The sequence below is a fragment of the Elephantulus edwardii genome, unplaced genomic scaffold, assembly GCF_000299155.1.
Source record: "Elephantulus edwardii isolate Elephantulus edwardi_28Jun2011 unplaced genomic scaffold, EleEdw1.0 scaffold00138, whole genome shotgun sequence".
NCBI classification, from domain to species: domain Eukaryota; kingdom Metazoa; phylum Chordata; class Mammalia; order Macroscelidea; family Macroscelididae; genus Elephantulus; species Elephantulus edwardii.
Genome location: NW_006399888.1, coordinates 7,196,852 through 7,208,984, shown reverse-complemented (window position 1 = coordinate 7,208,984; position 12,133 = coordinate 7,196,852).

Sequence of the window (12,133 nt, the reverse complement as noted above, 5' to 3'; positions counted from 1 at the left end):
GAGGAGATAAATAACTATCCCTGGATGAACAGAATGATAATTCTTAAATGAGGTTATGTGCTGACATGATGGATGTTTCTTTAGTAAAACCGTCGAGGAGAATATTTATAGAAGTGGTGTTGGGGCAGAGTACCTGTGCAGGGGAATATGCATAGGCACATCAGGTTAAATTTAAAAAATGCTAAATTTTAGAAAAGCCTAAAAACACGAAGCTATTATTTGTTGGCCTGTTGTCCATCTGGATTTATAAACTTCTGAAGGTGGTGTTTCCATCTTTCCAACCTGTCCCTGTATATTGTTCAATATCTAGGATCTTAATCCGTGCATGTCATCACAGCTGTTTTGGCAAACTTTAGGAACTCTTGCCTCAAGACTTCTTTCCCTTAAAATGATGAGTCTTGAGAATGTAAAGAAGTCCAGAGGGACATGTCTTGGCGATAGGGTAGATGAAATGAAGCTTCCCAACAAAACTGTGGTAGGACAGCTCTTGCTACCTTTAAGGAATGAGCAGGTGCCTTGTCCTGATGGGAGGGCATACAAAAGATTTCCACTGAATGAAAAGCCAATATGCTTTGTAAGGTTTTTTGCAAAGAATCTATTTTTCATTTAAAAACTCCCAAAACATCTCTTGGCACTATTGTCTTCACCTTTTTCTCACCAATGCTTATTTCAATTTTTTTATCTGAAATCTTCTTCATAATAAGCCTCTGTGGTCATCCTGTGTCCTTTGAGAAAATCTACCAGACTAAATCATTAGGAATCCCTCGAACAGTCTTTAGAACTCTGTGAAATGACCATCCCGTTTTGAATTGTAGGTGGCCCAGTAGATTGTCTCTGAAGACACTATGTTTTACTCCATCAGCCTTTCCATGGAAGGCTGCATCCTAAAAGATGTAAAGCCTCAGAAAGCCGGTGGAGCGGTACCATAAACTTGATGGCACTGATATTTTGTTGTTGTATTTGTTTTTAGCATAATAATTAGATTTCAGTTGTTCGAGGTAATATGGTACTAAAATTATCATGGATTTTAAATAATTCACTAGGCATACAGACAAATACATGCACATGCACCGGTCTATCTCGTGTCTTAAAGTAATCTCTTCTACAAATAAAGAAGAAAAGTGAATAGTAACTGTTTAAAAAACTTTACCCACTGTCTTGTACAAATGAAAAGATTGTTATTTTTAGTAAATAAAATTTAAAAGAATAGACACATATTCAAAGTGCTTTACAATTTTAGAATATATATAAAAAGAATATTTATAATGTGTAAGGAGAATATATGTAACATGTAAAGAGAATATAGGGAGCTCTGGTAGCTTGGTGGTCAGGAGTTGGGAGCCAACTCAAAGGTAAGCGCTTCAAATCCACCAGCTGCTCCATGGAAGAAAGATGGACAATTTCCTCCCTTGTGATTTACAGCCTCTGAAAATCTACTGGAGGGTTAGATATGAGTCAGTCTGACTCAATTGTACACAATAGTCACATCAACAAAGAGAATATTTATAATATATACAACTTGGAAAGAGAATATAGAGACAGAGAGAGAGAGTGAGTCCAGTTCTATTTATCTGGATTTCTCTACTCCTTCAAAATATTTTCTGGAGCCATGAGTCTTGCTAGTCATAAATTCATAATGTGTTACACCACCAAGGCTCCTTTTTAAGAGTTGGAAAGGAGTCATTTGTTGTATTGCCCATAGGGCTTACAGTTTTTAAAAGATTTATTTGGTGTAAAAAGAAATTCCTGTATTATTAAGACTTTTACCTTCTGGTTCATTTATCAAGATATTAAAACAAAACAAAACCAACTCATATTGTATTAAATGTGATAGATCATAATGTTTGGCTAATCTGTTTAATGGCTTTACAGGTAAAACTCTGGAAATATTTCAGTAATGCTAAAGATAATAAACTCTAGAACTCTGGGGTTCAAATCACAGTTCTGTAAGATGTCAGATAATTTGCTTAAAGCCTTTCTTATCCACTAACCTATGTCTCTCTTCTCCAAGAATATTTTTTGAAATCCTGACTCTTACACCTAGAAGCACATATCTATTGGGACCAGAATTGCAGTCTGATTTTCTTTCCTTTGATATCTTAAGTAGGTCATACCTGAATAGAGTGAATTCTTAACCCAACCACTTCTGAATTGCTCAAAAGTAGCAAAAGGGAGAAACACACTCACTAACTGTCCTGTGAAGATCATTCAGAGCCAAGCAATGCCTGGGGTTGTGGGAAAGAAAGCACACAACTCCTGATTGGGATATGTAGCCTCTAGAACTTCAAGGAAATAAGATTCTGTTCTTACAAAAGGCCCACTCAAGAGATTTATTTTATAGCAGCACTAGGTAGTTTAGATTCCCTGTGCCCCTCTTTCCTCTACATCATGTCTCATTTCCTCAACAACAACAAGAAGAAAGATAGACCATAGCAAGCTGTTAAGAGGGTCCAGTTAATTAACATACATATAACAAGTAGGGAGCTGTGATGACTTCATGGCAAGGAGCAGCATTGCAATCTTGAAGGCACACGGTTCCAAGCCACTAGCTGCTCAGTAGGAGAAGGATGGGCAATCTCCTGCCATTTGCTTAATTGCCTCTGAAAACCTGCCAGAGAGTCAGCTATGGGTCAGTTCTGACTCTATAGTACACACCACCCCCACCACCACCATAACCAGCAGAGCAGTGCCTGATACATGTGGGGACAGTGAAGTGGACATGACGGCCATGTGTCTGATCTCTAGAAACTCCACAAGAGGGAAGAATCCTAGTCAAGGACATCAACAATGTAAAGAAAAATCCTGTGAGGTCCAACATGCCAACACCAATTCCAACACCAACCATCACCTCCATCGCTTTCCTTTATCTACTACTGCTGTTATTTGCTATCGAGTTGGCTCTGACTCATAGCTAATCCTTCAGGGGGGTTTGGATGGCATTAAGTCACGCAGGAGGAGACTGTCCTCTTTCTCCTGCTGAGAAGCTGAGGGATTCAAACCACGTGCCTTTGGGATTGCAGCACAGCTTCTTCGCTAGCCCACCAGAGCTCCCTACTATACTACTAAGTTCGCTACGTCATCGCAATGGTCACACAGAACTCTCATAGAGTACTCATGATCAGAGTATTTTAGGGACATGACAAGGTACAATGTAGATTGGAAACACTCAGGATACAATTCTTGAGTCAAGACAACCTTTTCTCAAACATGCTAGCAAGCTGGCTTTTCTCTGATCCTCAACCTCATGACTTTGAACTCTCTCCCATGGTTGAGCAAGTGTCGCAAAACTCTTAGTTGTGCTGTTTATGTGATACTCTCCAATCCCATATAGGCCAAGGCACAAGGCTCTATCCGAGGGGGAAGCAGATCTAGGTCAGCTCTGCCTCACACTGCCCTCTGGTTCTCCGACTGCTTTGCTGCTGCTGTTTGGGCTGCTATATCTCTTTCTTGGTCTTGCTTCTCTTGCACAAGACTCTCTGGCCCAAAGGAAACACTGCACTCTCTGCTTCTTTTATATTGATGGTTGTTTTTGCTGTTATGGGCTTTGGAGTTAAAACCAAACTGTTCAGTCCTCATGCTAATGGTCTACACATGTTATTTGCAATTCTACTCAAACAGTGTTGTTTACCTTATTTATGTTATTAGAAAGCTATCCAATCTCCTTGGTGGGCTACAAACAGCCTCACATTTGTACAGCCCTCACCAGCCAATGTGGTGAAAAATCAAAGCTAATGGTTACAGAAGTTTAATTGTATAGTGTACTATGTTGTCGTTATTATGTGCCATAATGTTCTCCAGGATCACCCATTTTGAACAATGCTTCATGAGTTCCTTGTTTTTCAATGCAGCATAGAATTCCATTGTGTAAATATACCACAGCTTCTCTGTCCATTCATTTGTTGATGGGCACTTAAGTTGTTTCCAACTCTTTGCTATTGTGAACAAAGGTGTGGTAAACATGGGTGTACATATATCTGCTTGGGTGGCAGTTATGGTTTCTTTGGGGTATATTTGCAGTAGTGGAATTGCTGGGTCAAATGGTTTTTCTATTTGCAACTTTTTGAGAAAGCACCATACTGCCTTTCATAGTGGTTGTACCATTTTACACTCCCACCAACAGTGAATAAGGGTCCAAGTTTCTCCACAACCTCGTCAGCATTTGTTATTTGCTGTTCTGTTAAATTTTTCTCTTCTTACTGGGGTGGGATGATATCTCATAGTTGTTTTGATTTGCATCTCTCTTGGAGCTAGGGATTTTGAACATTTCTTCATGTGTTTATTTGCCATCTGAATGTCTTCTCTGGTGAAGTGTCTGTTCATATCCTATGCCCATTTTGCAACTGGGTTTTTATCTTTATCTTGTGGTGTGTATTTTATAAATTCTAGATATAAGTCCCTTATCTGATACGTCATTACCAAATACTTTTTCCCAGTATGTGGCTTCCCTTTTTACCCTGTTGGAGCTAAGAAAAAAAAAATATCCTTCACAATAGCTAAGCACAAAATTAAATACTTGGGAGTAAATCTAGCCAGAAGCACAAAGGAACTATTCAAAGAAAATTATAAAACATTACTACAAGAAACAAAAAGAGACCTTGAGAAGTCGAAGAATATCCCTTGCTCATGGATAGGAAGACTCAGTACTGTGAAAACGGCAATTTATACATTCAATGCCATTCCAATACAAATACCAATCCCATTCTTCAACGATATGGAAAAGGCAATCTCCAGTTTCATTTGAAATGGAAAGAAGCCCCAAATAAACAAAGCAATCCTAAAAATAGAAAAAAGGTAGGAGGCATCTCACTCTCTGATTTCAAATCCTACTACACTGCTGTGGTGGTCAAGACAGCATGGTACTGGTACAATGACAGACACATAGATCAATGGAATAGAATTGAGAACCCAGAAATAAGCCCATCTACCTGTGGTCAACTGATTTTTGACAAGGAGATGAACTCAGTTAAGTGAGGAAATGACAGTCTTTTTAATAAATGGTGTTGGCAGAATTGGAAAACTATCTGCAGAAAACTCAAGCAAGCTTCACACCTCACTCCATACATAAAAACTAACTCAAAGTGGCTCATAGACCTAAGACTAAAACCATGGAATATAACTTTCTTTTAAAAAAACTTTGGAGGTCTTTTGGAATTCTTATTTCCCACCTTAACCGTTTTTCCAGGCTTCTTGAAAAAAATCTACAGCTAGGAGAGAGGAAAATAGATGAGTGGGACCTTCTAAGAATCAAGTCCCTGTGGAAATTTATTTTAAAACCACAAGAGCCACAATCTTGTGCACTTTGTATGCTGTTGTTGTTATGTGCCATTGAGTTGTCTGTGACTCATAACGACCCTATGTACAAGAGCCCTAAACCCTGCTCTATCCCATGCCAATCTTATTGTCTTTGATACACTTACCCCTATTACCCCAGGTACTAAATCAATCCATCTCATTGAGGGTCTTCCTCTCCTGCACTGTCCCTCCACCCTCCCAGGCATTCCAGGTGGTTCATTTAAGTGGGATCATACATTTAACCTTTTGTATTAGGTATCTTTTACTAAGTATAATATTTTAAGATTCATCCATGTCATAGCTTGCATCAGAACTTCATTTGCGCTTATGATTGAGTGATAATCCATCTTAGGTAAATGCCAACATAGTGATCTTTTAACATGACTGTTATATTTGTGTGTCATGGAGTCGAAACTAACTCATAGCCGACCCTCTAGCAGGTTTTCAGAGGCAGACGATGACCCATCTTTCTCCAGAGCAGCTGGTGGATTCGAAATACATGCCTTTGGATTTTCAGTGCAGCTTCTTACCTCTAGGCTACCAGAGCTCCCTGGCACTCCCAAAGCTCAACCACTTTCATGATGTTTTATTTAATTCCTTATCTACTTAAGACTCTAAAGTTTTGAACATGACTAAGATTAGCCTCTACTGTCACTGAATCCAAGTCATCGTCTCTGTCCCTAATTACATTCTTGCTTCACTGGCTCCATATTAGGCATTTAATGACAACTGCCTGTGGGAGGTGGTGCCTGAGTAAGACCTCCATTCTTCATTCTGTTCAATTAATGCTAGTAAATTCTCTCTTCCCCAGTTTCCTCCTGTGTACAACAGAATTTTACATCCCTTATACAGCACAGAGCTGAGTACAAAATACATGGCTAATAAATTCCCTTTGCAACAAAGTGATTTTATTTCAACCAAATTAAATCTAAACCTTAGGCAGATTCTTCCTCATTTGAATGGAATCCAGGACACACAAGATGTTTGCTGGTGTAACAGAAGTATGTAACTCCTCAACAAGGTCTACTTAGACTAAAGACTTTTACAAATGGAAAAACAACAACAAAAACCCCAAGCAAACAAAACAACCAAAAGTGTCACAAACATACCCTACCGGACCCCCTCCCAATTGGAAGTGAGTCCATTCCAGCCAGGGCAACACCTGTCAGATTAGAATCATATTCCATTTGGTTTTCCAGTGACTGATATTCACATTTTCTTTCGAGGTACTTCCAGAAGGATTTGAACCCCTAGCCTTTTAGTTTTAGCCAACTACATTAAGAATTTACAGTGACTGTAATATATCTTTCACCTCATTTCTTGCTCTTTGAATTTTCCCCAGTCTCAGACCTTTCCTTCCCTTTAGGCCTTATGGTTGCTCAGATATTTCTGTTTCTCCTTCCCTGATTCTGTTGATTCATGCTTGCCATTCAGACCTTTTGTGGTTGTGTTCTTTATGAATCCTTCCATGAACTTGGAATTTGGCATGTGTGGCACCACTGTATTTGCCAGAGCACACAAACCTGCTTGTCACAGGCTTGTGCTACAATTGCCCATTACCCTGTCTATAACCCCATTTTAGTACAAGAATGGGCAAGGTCCCTCTTGCCTGAGTACAGTGTCTGGGACATACCTGGCTCTCAGTCAGTATTAAGTGAATGAAAGGGTGGATGATTGAGTGAGTTAATGACTTACAAAGGAAATATGAAGGAAACGTGTTTTGTCCTATCTATCTACAAGTAAAGAATACTCAGGTAAGCAGAGGAGATGGTTTGTTAACATTTTCAGCTTGCTAGGTTCCACCATCAGCACTCTTGGCACAGTGGTCAGGAAATAAAAAGATAAATTACTGAGTACTGAAGAGCAATGATGTCAGTCTGGAGACTAAGGTGCGCGTGATGCTGGCCATGGTCTTCACAGTTACTTGCTATGTAAAGAAAACTGGACAATGACTAAAGATGACAGAAGAAGAATCAATGCCTTTGAGTTGGAGTGCTTGAGAAGAGAACTGAACATATCATGGAGTACAGGAGAACAAATAGATCTGTCTTGAAGATGGTTAAACCAGGCTTCTCCCTGGAGGCAAGGATTTTGGAGCTCCCTCTCACATACTTTGGGAATGTGGCCAGATGGAACCAGTCTTTAGAGAAGGGCATCATGCTTGGAGAGTTGGAGAGACAGGGCAGGAGAGGAGGACCCCAGATGATGAGACACTTTGACATGGTAACTGGGATAGTGGTATTAAGTATGTCGAAGTCAGTGAGACTGGCTCAGGACAGAACAGGCTTCAGAGCTATTGTACATAGGATTGCTATGAGTTCTGGTGACTCGATGACACATAACAACAGCATCATCATTAAAATTTAAACTGTATATACTTTTAAAAAATTTTATTCTCATTTACTTATAAAGTTCATGTATAAAATTGTATATATTTGATTGAAAGATGGCTGTTAGCCACTGTTAAGTAAACTATGACTTATAGCAACCCTATAAACAGTAGATCAGAACCTTTCCTTATTCTGTATCACCCTCACCACTTCTGTCATGTTTGAGCCCAATGTGGAAGTCACTGTGTAAATCCACCACTTTGGGCAACATCTTCTCTTTTGCTGGTCCTCTACCTTGTCTAGCATGATGCTTCTCTCCAAGGACCAGTTCCTCCTGAAAAGAAGCCCAAAGTAAGTGAGACAAAATTTCACTGTCTTTGTCTCCAAGGAACACTCTGGTTGGACTTCCTTCAAGTCCTACATTATCAAAAATAGTTACCAATAAGTAGCATAAAACATACAATTATAGGTGACACAATTCCTCTTCTGTCTAGACATAACACAACTGGAGCCAATGAAAACCATACCTCTCCAGTTGTTCAAACCCACCATAGATCTCTTTCCTCAGGATAAAACTGAACAAGCATCTTCTGAGTATTTTACAGCTTTGGAAAGCCAGTGGAAAGTCAGCTATGAGTTGATTCCAACTCAAGTCAATGAGTTTGCGTTTGAGTGTTTGTTTTGTTTCTTTTAAAAAATAAAAGCGAAAAGTATATTGTTGCTGTTCAGTGCCCTCGAATCAACTATGACTCAAAGCAATTCTATGAACAACAGTTCTGCCCTTTTCTTTATCCCAAACCATCCTCCCTTGTTTCTCTGTCATGCCCAATCCCACTGTGGTAGTCACTGTGTTAATTCTCTTTGCAGAAGATCTTCTTCTCTTTCCCTACCTTTCAAAGGATGACATCTCTCTCCTGGTTCAAGTCATAGTCCTTTTACTTGCTTCCAATGCAGCTGAAAGTTGGGCAATGAACAAGGAAGACTAAGAAGAATTGATGCCTTTGAAGTGTGGTGTCAGAGAAGAGTATTGCCTGTCCCATGGGCTGACAAAAGAACCAAAACATTTTTCTTGAAGGAAGTGCAACCAGAGTGCTCCTTATAGGCAGGTATTGTGAAACTTTATCTCACTTACTTTCAGCAACTGTTTAGGAGGAATCAGTTCTCAGAAATATAAGAGTACATAAGTAGTGCAGAAAAAACTACATATCTACACATGACACATAGGAAGAAAGATGGAAAATTTGTTTGAAAAGAAATATCTTTAAAAATCCTATAGAGCACCATTCAAATCTAACGTACATGGTGTCACTGTTGGTAGGAGTCAAATCAACAGCAGCTGCTTAATAAAATCGAACATCACAAACACTTAAAATGATATATGTTTGAAAACCAATTATTTTGTTTAAAGAACTTCATTACTAACAGCTAAGAATACAATAGATAAAAACATAAATTGAGTTAATACATTCCAGATCACTAAGTTTCTACCATTATATCTTTTCATCACTAGCTTTTCATCTCATTTAAAGTTGCAATCCAGTAAAAACAAAGGAACTCCCTTCAAAATCAAACAGCAGCAGGAATTCGCACAATCAGACAAATCAGGAAACCAGGGCCTGAGGACCAAAACCTAACAAGATTGAATGTGTCTTCATGAAGCCTCCGAGGTGTAATTTAAAAATTACGGGGTTAATTTGCTTTTCAATAGCAAATGGTCCCTGAAAACGCTAGTGTAATTTATCATCCAGGCTTGAGGATGAAAAGCTCCTGGTGGGTAGCCAGGCCTTGTCTGGTCTTATAAATTCTAACACGGTGAAATTTCCTCCATCTTAGTGAATTTTGTGGCATAGTAGATTTCCACACTAAGATCATTCATTTATAGGTTTGGCAATCCAAACCTTTTTATTAAAATAAATAAAAACAAACATAAAACCTGTTAAACATTCAGCAATAAAAATTCATACAGAATTCAAACACAGAGTTAGTGTTTGTTGTTGATCATTACTTTCTACAGTGTTGCTTTTCATTCACCCAAATTAGGAGACCAATTATCTAAATAGGCTTTTCTATCCCAACTATTTTATCCTCACCTCTAGTTATCCACACCCAAGGACATCATAATGAGTAGCCAGAAGTATTCCCCTTCGAAGGTACACTAATGACTTAAGAGAACAGTGCTTAAGATGGAACAATGGGTTCTTATTGCAAAGTAATAAGTGTCATTGAGAAGCTAGTTTCCACGTACCTCAGGAGTTATGGAAGAGGTAGCTCTCTCTTGCACTTTCTCATTGCTCTTGAATGAGACCTTACTCATAGTTGACCCTTCAACGGCTTTCCAAAGCACAAGAAGAAGATTGCTCAACTCTCTCCCAAGGAGTCATTAGTGGATTTGAACAGACAGAGAGGTATGGCCTTTGAATAAGCAGCACAACTCTCTACAGATTAAACCACCAGAACTCCCTATGGAAGAAGAGGCCTTGTGAATCAGTGAAGACTTATTAGATACGGAGAGTAGTTGCAGGGTTTCTTGTCAAGAGAGTCTCGGAAAGCGCTTCTGCCAGGACTTGGGCTTATGTTGAATATTTACTTGTTTGTTGTTGTTATGTGCCGTTGAGTCACCTGCAACTCATAGCGACCCTATGTACAACAGTCCTAAACTCTGCTCTGTCCTGTGCCAATCTCATTGTCTCCGACACACTACCCCAATTACCCCGGTCACTGAATCAATCCACCTCATAGAGGGTCTTCCTCTCCTGCACTGTTCCTCCTCCCTCCCGAGCATGACGTCCCTCTCCAAGGACTTGGAGCATGCCCAAAGTATGTCAGGTGAAGCTTCAGAATCCTTGCCTCCGAGGAGAAGACTCATTTAACCCTCTCTAGGTCGTACCTGTTCATATTTTTAGCAGTCCATGGTATATTCAATTATTTTCTCGAACACCACAGCTCAATGGCATAAATTCTATCACCCCTAGTCATTGTCCAGACCTCTGATGCATAGCAAGTGATTGCAAAGACCATGGCCTGTATCAGGTGCATCTTAGTCTCCAGAGTGACATCATTGCTCTTCAGTACTCTGGAAAGGTCTCTAACAGCCTACTTTCCCATCGCAATATGTCTTTTCATTTCCTGGCTGCTGGTGCCAAAAGTGTTGACTGTGGAGCCAAACAAACTAAAGCTGTTAACAATCTCAATCTCTTCACCATTTGTCATGATGCTGTCAGTTGGCCTAGTGGTGAGAATCTTTGTTTTCTCGATATTGAGCCTCAATCCATATTGAAAGCTGCAGTCCTTGACTTTCTGCAGCTAGCACTTCAGGTCTTCCTCAGTTTCAGCAAGCAGGGTTGTGTCATCTGTATAACGCAGATTATTGATGATTCTTCCTCCAATCCTGATGCCACACTTCTCCTCATAGAGCCCAGCCTCCTGGATAATCTGTTCTGCATACAGGTTGAAAAGGTATGGAGACAGGATACATCGCTGGCGTATACCCTTCCCACTTTTGAACCATGCAGTATGCGTTGTTCTGTTCTGATGGCTGCCTCCTGGTGCAAGTATAGGTTACACATTAGCATGATCAAGGGTTCTGGGATTCCTGTTCTTCTCAGAGTCAGACACAGTTTGTTGTTATGCACACAAACACCTTTGCATAATCAATGAAACACAGAGAGACACTCCTCTGGTACTCCCTGCTTTCAGCCAAGATCTAACATTAGCTACAATATCCCTAGTACTATGACCCCTTCTAAGCCCAGCCTGCACTTCTGGCAGTTCTCTGTTGATGTGCTGTTCCAGTCGTTTTTGGATAATCTTCAGCAGAATCTTGCTTGCATGTGATAGTAATGATACTGTTTGATAATTTCCATGCTCTGTTGGATCACTTTTCCTTGGAATGGGAACAATTATAAATCTCTTCCAGTCAGTTGATCAAATGGTTGACCTCTAGATTTCTTGGGATAAGTTGGTGAGCACATCTGGGTTAGGATCTGTTATGTGAAATACGTCAATTGGTATACCATCAATTCCTGTGGCCTTATTTTCTTGCCAATTCTTTCAAAGCGACTTGAATGCTTACCAAGTGATTTAAGAAAAGACAGGGGCAGTCAGACTGGATATTGTCTAGAAACTGGTCTGTCCATCTTACTGACATGCAGTTGGAACTGACTCAAGTCACTTCCTCAGCAGGTTTTCAGAGGCTATAAATCTCATGGGAGGGGATCACTAATATTTCTCCCTCAGAGTCTCTGGTGTATTTCAACCACATGCCTTTGAGTTGGCAATACAGCTCCCTACCCACTAGGGCACTGGAGCTTCATCCAAAAGCTGGAGTATCTTAACAATTCTTTCTCATTATTCACTCATTCATTCAAATAATTTTTTATTATTTATTCAACACATACCATAAATCCATTTTTAATTTTATTAACGTTGTGTTAAACATTTGGAAAATCTCTTAACTACTCTATGTCTCAAGGTCCTTTTCTATAAAGTGGGAATAATAATAATAATAATAA